This window comes from Schistocerca piceifrons, chromosome X, assembly GCF_021461385.2.
Source record: "Schistocerca piceifrons isolate TAMUIC-IGC-003096 chromosome X, iqSchPice1.1, whole genome shotgun sequence".
Lineage (NCBI taxonomy): Eukaryota > Metazoa > Arthropoda > Insecta > Orthoptera > Acrididae > Schistocerca > Schistocerca piceifrons.
In genome coordinates this window covers 31,123,976-31,131,506 of record NC_060149.1, presented here as the reverse complement: position 1 = coordinate 31,131,506, position 7,531 = coordinate 31,123,976, and the positions used below count along the sequence as shown (strand labels likewise).

At 43.6% G+C, this 7,531-nt stretch overlaps 1 pseudogene; it reads right to left on the bottom strand.

The window, feature by feature from the left end:
* Nucleotides 1-5,234: 5,234 nt before the first annotated feature.
* Nucleotides 5,235-5,352, bottom strand: LOC124723790 (annotated as a pseudogene).
* Nucleotides 5,353-7,531: the final 2,179 nt, after the last annotated feature.

The window sequence follows — 7,531 nt, the reverse complement described above, 5'->3', positions numbered from 1 at the left end:
ATGGCATAGGAGTTTATGGTTATTTCAATCAGTTTAGAAGCATTTATATTTTGTTAACAACGGGGAAATCGATACCTTCTTGGCGAATATGTGTAGAACGCAACAGAGAATCTAAAAGGCCCCTTTATAGTTTTACCTGTATATTATGTATCACGTAACTTGTGCTGTACGGCCTATTTTTAAAAACCTATATATTCTAAGCGAAAAACAGACTTCGTGAAGTTGCTTTCAGAAATTTCGTTACTTCACGAACGCTTTGTCCTGGAGCGAAATATGTGCGAGATGTGATGAACATGTGTGTATTCAGCTCAAAGGACGTCCCTGCAGGAATGTTTAGTATTCAGGGATATCGCAGGAACGATCATTTGAAGCAAAAGCCGTCAAATGGACCAATGTCATTTTCCGAATGGTTTCCGAGGTAGAGAACAATTAATGTACTAGCCGGCCGGGGTGGTCGAGAGGTTCTAGGCGCTATAGACTGGAACCGCGCGGCCACTACGGTCGCAGGTTTGAATCCTGCCTCGGGCATGGATGTGTGTGATGTCCTTAGGTTAGTTAGGTTTAAGTAGTTCTAAGTTCTAGGGGACTGATGACCTCAGAAGTCCCATAGCGCTCAGAGCCATTTGAACCATTTTTGAATTAATGTACTTTGTTGTTTATTTTCTGTAGTATTCAATACAGTGTCAGTTTTACACATGCACAACAACTGGTAAACACTCCAACAAGCGTGTTCGTGGGACACTAATATGTAAAGAAAGTCGCGGTGTGCTGTTAATAGAAGGGCTACGCACCATTTCAACAATGTGTTGCTGTTCCTGCACATTTTGTTGAGCTACACGTTCTGAACAAAAATGGAAACTCGGAAGAACACCTGCTTCAAGTAATGTTCTGAAAACTCTGGTGTACTCTACGATTAGGAATTCGAATTGTCGGAAATCACCGACGTTATTCATCGACAGCATCATGTGCAGTACCACCGCAGAATTCATGAGCACACATCATCGCTGTATATTGTTCATTAGTGTCGTTGGGTGGCAATTTAGCACGCACGCTTAGAAACACCGTTAGCGGATGCTTCTCTCTAACACACTCTCAGCCCCTCGAACTACTTCACTCACGTCACTTGTGGAAACCTGCGCATTCAACGGGCAGTTTAATGGCAGAAAGCCATCCCGAGTAAAGGGGTTGGAATAAACGAGGTAGGCTAGGCTAGAATAAAATGTTGAAGAGGTTGGGAGGGTAAGAGGCATACGTGCACACCACTAGCCAAAGATAAATGAGCATTCATGTTTTATCCCTGAATACTGGAAATTTCTCCTGAAATGCATGAACCCTTGCCTGTGAATACTGCACTCATATATTTATCTAATTTTGTCTTACCTGTACTGAAGGTTTGTTTCGCACTTGTTCATCGCGTGTCATCTATGTTGGCAGGTGCCGTCCTTTTTCCGAAAATGAAACTTCTGTATGAAGATTGAATTGTTATTACGGTCAGAAAATTAGTAAGAGGATATTTACATTATGAGATGTAGAAATTTAGAAAATATATGGTCAGGACCAAGCTAGACCATAGCGCGATTAGTTGCTGCAAAGCATAGCACTGCGTCGCTTTTCTTGCTGGTTTCTACTTCATAATGAATAAGGCTACGAACGAAATTGCAGGTAGTGAGCAATTTGCCCAATAACTCCACAGGGCTGCTGCAAATGTACTTAGATACATACCCATAGAACAGAATGTATGGCCACTTAGGCAAACTTCTGTATAAATAGTAGTAAATTAACTCAGGACGCTTCAACACTCAGTCAGATGGAACATTCACTATCAGTCAGATGTGCTTGTATATTCAATATAAACTCTGTTACTCTTCCAAATTCGACATTAGCCCGATGTGATCATGTATTCTGTGAGAGTCACTGTAATTCTCAGCCGAAAAATAACACACGTCAATATGAGAATATTACACAATCTTTGGGCTGATGCCCGAAAGAACGCAAGTTAAGCTTTAACCAGAAGCTCAGATTTATAATCAGTCAGGTGTCACGCAAGATGAATGTCAACAGAACGTATGCCAATGCGCAGTGCTGACAAAAAAGCATGACCGGCAGTGTATTAAAGACCGTCCAAAACTGACCTCGAGGAAAGAAGCAACTTAAACAATCCACGAACCCCTGTTAACATTCCGCAGCTACGAATCCCTCTCCAAACATTGATTCTGTAGCAGAAAAGAAGGAACAAAATCCGTGCCCCGTCCACTTCTCGCAGAGCGATTAAATGTGGACGTCGGTTAGTTGATTCACAATCGATACCCGTCGGCCGCTTTGAAATCCCAGGCGGCCGCCGCAGTCAGCCTCCGATTAAAACAGCGAGGCGACTGCTAGATCATACCCGAAAAGCGTTTTAACTGCTAATTCCACTCCACTTACCATAATTGTGCACTGTATTTTACTCTTTAGACATTAGCTTCGATAGCAGAAACAGTAATTTTATTTGATGGAGATAACGTTATATGAATGACGCGATAATTTACGCGCAATACGAAACGCTCGAATAAGCGCTACGGTAATTTGTTAAATCAGTTTTTTCTCTATTTCTGATCCCATCTATTTGTTCTGCAGTGTGCCGTTATTAACATCTACATTTCTTAATGCAACGAACTCTTGTCGATAAACTTTTATTCCTAAAAGTTATGCTGTATGCCCGACTGGGTGTCCGATCGAACAAATGTTTTTTCGGACGCTGCCTTAGTAATTCCGCTATGTTCGCTCGCTTCAGGGACCGCGTTAAATGCAGAGACTGGCAGTGTTCATTCTCAAGTCGTGCCTTAGATTACACTGCACTGTAATACGAGCTTAGTCGGGCCAAGGTATTCGTGTTTGCAGAAACACTATGCTAGTGGCGGAGACTGCACGCGAGCTGGCGTTACAGTTCAATGCAGTGGAGTCACGAATTTAAAATAATCTACTGTATAAGACCAGTCAAATAAAAACTACAAACATATAAAAAAGTAAGTAAACTGTTTACTATTTCGAAAGTAATCGTCAGAAATTTTAATAAATTAATCATACTATGAGACTGGACAATCAGTGGCTTCATGAAAAAATGGTTGTGGTTGCCTACAAAACCAAGACTGTAGCAAGGCGTACATCTCTTCATCTGAAACAAATCGACGCCCAACAATGTCTTTCGTTAGTGCTACGAAAATATGGAAATCGCATGGGGAGAGATCGGAAATTTATGCGAAATGTGTAAGTGGTAACAACTTCCCGGTGCAACTTCGGCAACGTACACGGAACCCACCCACATATTGCCTAGGATCGTTACGAGCACGCAGCAGAAACTGCGTTGGGAAGTCCTTATACGTCATATATACATTCCCGATCTCTCCCCATACGATTTTCGTATTTCTGGACCGAGCGAGGTGGCGCAGTGGTTAGCACACTGGACTCGCATTCGGGAGGACGACGGTTCAATCCCGTCTCCAGCCATCCTGATTTAGATTTTCCGTGATTTCCCTAAATCGTTTCAGGCAAATGCCGGGATGGTTCCTTTGAAAGGGCACGGCTGATTTCCTTCCCAATTATTCCCTAACCCGAGCTTGCGCTCCGTCTCTAATGACCTCGCTGTCGACGGGACGTTAAACACTAACCACCACCACCTTCATATTTCTGGAGCCCTGAAGAAAGACGTTCTTGGCTGTCGATGTGCTGCGGGTGGAGAGCGCATGCCGGGGTCGGGCCATAGTTTCTTAGGCACCCGCGAACATTTTTCAATAAAGGAATTGGCCGTCTTGTCTTACAGGGGAATAAATATATTACAGTTTATGGCACTTTCTTTTGAAATAATAAACAGTTTGCTTTCTTTTTCCGTCTGTCTCGTTTCCATGTGACAGTCTCTCATAAATAGCTGTGTAGTAACTACCACACATGACGTTTCATGGTCGGTGTGTCAGTCTAGTGCCCTATTTCACAAACATATGCAGGAATGCACTTTCTGTAGTATTATTATTTGTGAGACATAAGGTTTTGTTTCGTGCAACGTTTGTAAATATTACGAGTTCTACATACTGAAGCGATGTGAACTTTAGGATAACTGTTCGTAGGATGATGATCATTCTTCAGTTAATGAGTATTATAGTAAGTAAAAATCTGTATGTTTTAAAAACTAGTTACAAAACTTGTGGACGGTTTTGGCATAGTTTGTCATTCGTGTACCATCTTGTACGGTACCTTGAAATGGAAGGTCTTCTACCACGCAACACACGACATTTGCGAATGAAGTGTCTCTTGAATGTCTTAACAGTTTCCCGTGTCTTGAAAATCAAAATGTGTGTTAAATGCAATTAAAATTACTTGATAGTTGACACTTTAAGCGTTGGAGCTGGTTTCCTCCAATCAGAGCGCTAACCGTCAATCACGAACCGTTCACAGTTGACAACTGCCACAGCCATTGGTAAGTTCACTTTCAATTCCATATCCAGCATTCTTTCTTGATTTGTTTGGATCCCGATTCATTGATCTGACACATTTCATATTTCATCGCGCATGATCACCAAGCCAAACACACGCACGCGCGCGCGCGCACACACACGCGCGCACACACACACACACACACACACACACACACACACACACACACAACGATGCTAATGAAGTATACACGTTTTATAAGAGCACTAACAAAACACTAACGATACTTCCGCACAAGACGCGATTTAGCTTAAGTTAGATGAGCTTCGCACGACATTGTTCTACCACCTTCTTCTCCGAAGTGATACAGAACAGAGACCATTTCTTGACTTCAGAGTTACACAGTGTTCCCCTTTATGATGTACTTTACTCAGATCAACTACAGTCCATTTTATTTTCTTCAAGTCTTCTTCAGTTTCGCTCAGTCTGTATTCACCCACAAGTGACCGGCAATTATATGTGCAGATGTACAGAGATCTGGTGTTTTCCCCTTTAATGGCTTTTTGTATGTGTGATTCTAAAGAGTCCCCTACCAGAGAGCCGATAGTTGGGAGTTTTGCATCAGCGGTACTCCGTCTTCAGGCCACGAGTGGCCTACCGGGACCATCCGACCGCCGTGTCATCCTCGGTGGAGGATGCGGATAGGAGAGGCGTGGGGTCAGCACACCGCTCTCCCGGTGGTAAGATGGTGTTCTTGACCAAAGCCGCTAATATTCGGTCGAGTAGCTCCTCAATTGGCATCACGAGGCTGAGTGCACCCCGAAAAATGGCAACAGCGCATGGCAGCCTGGATGGTCACCCATCAAAGTGCCGACCACGCCCGACAGCGCTTAACTTCGGGGATCTCACGGGAACCGGTGTATCCACTGCGGCAAGGCCGTTGCCTTGCATTAGCGGTACTCATCATACTAATAAGTCTTAAAGGTTTGAAGCATAATCGCCACGCTTGCTTGAGGACGGATTGGCGATATTATTTTGAGGCCGCCCCTAACCCGGGGTACATACGCCCTTAGCTGGCCACCCCTCAGGAGTACAGACGCCGCCCTTATCGCTGGTTTTGGTCCGCCCCGGGTATTTGATTTTCCCGGCACTACCAATATCTGGGCGGCTTCCCCCTGTCCGCTAACTGGGGAGGCGCCCGATGGGGTACTAGCAACCCCGCACGGGTCAACAGCCATACCTCCATATAACTTGAACGAACCGACAAGCTCCACTCAGACTACAGAGCTTGGTACTGCACTGGATACATTCCACTACAGCTAATCCCTTCTTCGATCATGCTGCAGATTACACTAACCTTACTACATATTTCTCATTTGCAGTAAACTGTTTCAATATCAACATCTCTCCCAGTCGTGTCATCCCACACGTCATACAAATACACAGTGGAATGTCCTTCTCCATATAATATAGTATTTTAGAAAAAAGTCTCATATCCTTTCGAGAGATATCTGCGAGCACTGCATGTGCCAACGTAAATTGTTTCAAGCATGTGTATAGCTTTCGGCCAAATAATAACTTATTTGTATTTCTCGTGAATCCGGTGTTCATAATCATCTGTTAGACTTTATTTTATTTTATTTTTTATGGCTTGGGCTTCTGTGGTGTATACATTTGTTAACTTTCGATCATCAGTAGTACAAAAATGCAGAGTATTGTGAATAAATAACTTCAACGGTTCGCAGAATAAACACGTTTTCGTGTTTTAAGATCATTTTTAGTTTATTTTAGCTTTAGTATATTTTAGCTATGACTACCATGCTGTTGTAAGTTACAGCACTTGCGACTGTCATCAGTATCAGCAATTCTGTGCGCCCAGTTTTGATACTTATCCGGCATCAAAAGGAGATTATTGATACTGTGGAGTGCTAACAATGTAACCATGGAAACTGTGGTGCGTTATTTCGCATGAGAAGAACCGTGTCCCTATAAAAATTGTTCTGCAGGTTGTTTCTGAGAGTTACGGAGAATGGGTTATTTGCAACAATAACAAGGGAGGCCTCCCACGGTCCGTACGCCAGACATGGAGGAGTAAGTGTTGTAACGATCGACGATGATTCTGGGACTATTACTCCAATAACAGAAGTTTCTATAAGAGAAAAACATGCTCTTACGTGGTCTATTCTACTTGAGAATTTGTGATACCTATTCCAAGTACAGCATGTCAAGGTTCTCAAGCCACACGATCACAATGGTAGATTACAGTTCTGGCAATGGATTCTAAGGCTGCACGCCGAATGTCTGTTTTTCACACATTGCAATTTATTTAGGGCTGAGGTGGTATTTACAGAGAGCGGGAGGTTGGATAAGAATTACCATAATAACTATGAGCGGGCAGATCAAAATCCTTGAGAGATTGTGGAAGTAAGGGACAAGGTTCGCTCTAGTTTGAATGTCAGAGCGAGGGCTGAGAGCGACAGTCTCGTGGGGTGTCACACGTTACCGGACAAATTACCAGATGGTGATTACCAAAAGTTTCTTAGCTGAAAATTGCCTGCGCTATTGGTGAACTTGGTCCATTCAGAAAGACAACTGTGTGGTAACTGCATGATAGGCACTACCCACTTTCTATACACTTTCTAAACGCAAATGTGTAATGGCCGACGGGTTGGTAGTTTGAGGTCCAGTACATGGCCTCGTCCTTTAGCGCATCTTAATCCACTGTATTTCGGGGTATGGTGTGATTTAAAGGCATTGGTGAATTCAACACACAGTGATAAGTTTCCCACGTTACAGAGCGTGTGTCGCAGGCATATGACCGTATCAGATGACAGCCAGATGTATTCGCACGAGTACCTGATTCCTTGAGAAGTATGGCTGATGGTTCAAATGGCTCTAAGCACTACGAGACTTAAGATCTGAGGTCTTCAGTCCCCTAGACTTGGAACAACGTAAACCTAACTAACCTAAGGACAGCACACACATCCATGCCCGAGGCAGGATTCGAACCTGCGAACGTAGCACCCGCTTGGTTCCGGACTGAAGCGCCTAGAACCGCTCGACTACATCGGCTGGCTAAGGATGGCTGAACGATGTGCAAAAGGGAGTGATTCCTTAATAGATG